The sequence below is a fragment of the Coturnix japonica genome, chromosome 1 (genome assembly GCF_001577835.2).
Source record: "Coturnix japonica isolate 7356 chromosome 1, Coturnix japonica 2.1, whole genome shotgun sequence".
Classification (NCBI taxonomy): domain Eukaryota; kingdom Metazoa; phylum Chordata; class Aves; order Galliformes; family Phasianidae; genus Coturnix; species Coturnix japonica.
This window is the reverse complement of record NC_029516.1, coordinates 76,857,584-76,861,245: the sequence shown is the minus strand read 5'-3', so window position 1 is coordinate 76,861,245 and position 3,662 is coordinate 76,857,584. Positions and strand designations below refer to the sequence as shown.

Here is a 3,662-nt window from a genome sequence, read left to right as displayed (position 1 = left end):
TAAGATACCACTTTTCCAGCTTCCATTTGTGCTCGGGAGGTAAACATCACAATCAGTTTTAAGCAAAGGTTAAACTTCACGTATAATAACAGCATTATTGCTTACACTTTGATACATGCAAATTAATCTGAAGAAAAACTCCTTCCACCACATCCTGCCTTTGGTTTCAATAATGGTGTTTCTGGGTTGTATTACCACATGAAGCCTCACCGCTCAGATTTTCATATAATTGATATCCAGTAATGAGTAAAGCACCTCGATGACAAGATGCTTAGATGTTTTACTAATCTGAATCATATAAGAAACATGATTAACTTCTGATGTGACCAGAAAAGAGCGCTTCAGAGCTCTACTGAGCAAAGGAGCATTCATCTACTGAATTCAGTCTCCCTTTCTGTCTAGCTTTAAATACCTTAATTTAAGAGCCATTGTAAAGAACTTTCATGCAGCAAAGAAAATACAATCATCTCAGAAAAGAATATGAACTGAGTGGAGGGGCAGCACTGAGTTCTGCCCTCTGTGACAGCAACAGGACCCGAGGCTGTCCTCACAAAAGCATTATGCCACTATATCAACGTGTTTGTTTCATCTGCTCTTTCATTCCCTGTCTAGTTTTGAGGTTGGAGAACAGGTTCTGGAATTACTCCCCCAGGGACAGTGGCTGACCCCCACAACCTGACAACCATCTGCAGAAATTCAGTTTAGGGAGATAAGCCCACTCAATCCTGACCACCAGAACACACATTAAATATAAGCAGTTCAAACCCAACTGGAATATTGGCTGTGGATCCATCGCATCACCTTGCTTTATGGTAAGGACTCTGCTATACGGAACTGCAATAAAATTCTGATTTCTAATAAGGGAAACATAATCCAACCAGGTATTATTCCCAGACTTTCCTTCTAAAATGAAACACCACGCTCACATGCACTACCAGCCCAGCCCTTGGGAACACACTCGTAGACTTCTTGAACAAAAAGAAGAGTATAAGAATTAAAATTAAGAGCCAATAAAGTTTGCCAAGCAAATTGACTTCTGGGTGCTTCCTACGTCGTGAAGGCACGAGTCTCCCCTCCTTCAACAGCCGTCCGCCCCTTCCGTTTCAAAAATGAAAGTGGCCCGTACGGGGATCGAACCCGCGACCTTGGCGTTATTAGCACCACGCTCTAACCAACTGAGCTAACCGGCCACCGCTACTCCACCCTTTTGCAAAAGTTCATATCAGCGCTCGCAGCGACGTAATCATGAATCATTGCTCCGCAAAACAGCAGCAGCCAGCTGTCAGGACACAAGTGCTTTCTGGGACCCTGATAACTAACATGCTCTGTTACCTGGCACACGTCACCCTGGATTAGGCTTAATTTATTCCGACATTCAACAGCCAGGCCAAGTTTGGAATACAAGAGAAACGCTAAGAAATGAAAAGGCAGAAAAGAAAAAGGCTCACAAATAAGCTTCAGGATGAGGCTGTGCATGAGTCCTCAACCCATCCCGATCAATGGGCAGAACAAGGCTGGCAGGTGCCAGAACAGCAATGCTCCTTTTACATGCTTCTGGCACACAGACCATTCAATCTGCTTTTGTGTAAGAAAGTCACCTTATTTTTTTGGTCAGTCGCTCCACAGAGAACAAGAGGCTGAAGGGGAAAATCAATCGTCTGGCTTTTCTGTCCAGAATATCACTAGAAGTAGCTCAATGGAGCAGCATATTGCTTTCTAATTCCATCGTTTTGTAGTCAAATCTAGTCTGATCATACACCCTTCAGCTCTGTTCTTTCTACTTCCTCCCAGCTAGAGTAAGCATTTGTCTCTTTCCCCCCAACCTTAACCAGTCACATCCCATACACCTGCTCCTATTATTCCAAAACCTCCTTCCACACACAGAGCTGGCATCCTCCCTTTTTAGCAGTCTCTTTGGACTCTGCAGTACAGCTCTCCACACGCAAGCAGGAGATTTTGTGATTAGGCACTGACAGACAACATAACAGTCCATGAGATCAATGCTGCCCCCATGAAGACAAACTTTTCTGATTGAACAGCAAACGTTAGCTTCCCTCCAGTGTGCAGGATCCATTCCCACAAGCAAAGAAGGAAACGAGGCTGGAATGACAAACAGTAGCCAGGCTATATATAGAGGATATCTGTAACATGATGGAACTGACAGGTTGTACATGCAAAGTGCTTTTCAGCACCACCAGGGTTACTGAATTACGTTCAAATACTTTAATAAACAGAAGCATAGCTCTAAGGGCTTTGCTAATTCAGAGCCTCAGCCAGACATCTCCACAGCTTCAGACTTTAATAGCACATCTAAAAGAACTGCCATAATACACCCCTCACAACCTCAGTATAACAGAGTCTTCTCAAAGACTCTGAAGTGTTTATTTTTAAACAGCCAAGGGCAGACAGCAGGCAAAGTGAAGGAAGAACAGAGTTCAGGTGCTTGAGCCCTGCCTCAGATCTTCTCTTCAGTCACTGTCCCCTGCCTCCCACAAGTCACCCCACATCCCACCCACTCTGCAACTGTTGCCTGACCTCTTATTTCCCTCCTTCACCTCCAAAAAGAAAAGTAAAAAAAAGAAAATCAACAAAAACTACAGCCGAATTACTGATGCTAGCAGCCAACCATAAGCTTACTGAGCACAGCCCCTGCTCTGTGTCCTTGCCAAGCAGCAACTGTATGGACTTTTCCCCCCCATGATGCACTCTAGACTATTGCATAGCCTGCATGAGTCCATAGAATCATCATGTTGTAGCAGGACATCCCATCACAAGCCCCAGCTGTGTACAGAAACAACACTAGCTTCCAAGAGAGGCAAAGGCAGAATGCACAAGGGTATCCCCCATCAGCCATGCTGAGGGGCTACACTCACAGGATATATGACTATCTTTTTGAGCAGGCTAGTAAGTCATCTAATGAGGGGATCCTCTGTCACTACTCATCTCAAAATGAATCTGAACCTATCAGTGAACCTATCTGAACAGTGAAACATAGCTTCCGGAATTCTGCACCCATATCTGTTTGTTCCTCAGCTTTCATCAATCCAGAATTGGCAACTGGGAAGGAAAAATAAAAAGTAATTAGCTGCCTGAATAAAAGGGTATGTGGAACTAATGTTATCAGCCTGAGCACCACCCAGGGATTTATTAAGCTTGCCATTGAAATTTCACTCTAAGCTGTTAAAGCAAGTTATTTGCATATGTCCGGGCATGAAACAAAATGGAATAGAGACTCATGATGTTATATTTAATAAGATTGTTATTGCCTAAAGTAAATGTTTGGTGGTCATTAAATGTTTGTTGAAGTGTAGCATGTATATGCATCCTGTATTTAGAGCACTTTAGTAATAGATACTGTGAGCTTTCAATGAAACAGTTAAGAGAGCCATTCTTGTCTAGCCATTATCAATGCTTGGGACTAGAATCCTGCTGTTTCAAGAACTGCTTTGAGAACTGGGACATAATACTCAGTGTAACCAACACAGTATGTTTCTGGTACAGCAGTGACAGTGTCACACTTTAAGCTAAATAAGCACAGCTCACTTCACAACTTCCTTGTGTTGTCCAGCAACAGATGTATAGGATCCAAGGGACCCGGAAAGAGGAAAACAGCACCCCTTTCAGCCATCCAAAATGAAAACCAACTGGGGCTGGTTCCCAGA

At 43.4% G+C, this 3,662-nt stretch overlaps 1 non-coding gene across 1 annotated transcript; it reads right to left on the bottom strand.

Annotated features, from left to right (window-relative positions):
* Positions 1-1,116: 1,116 nt before the first annotated feature.
* TRNAI-AAU lies at positions 1,117-1,190 on the bottom strand. The gene has a single exon. It is a non-coding gene; the product is annotated as a tRNA-Ile (tRNA).
* Between the last annotated feature and the right edge of the window lie 2,472 nt (positions 1,191-3,662).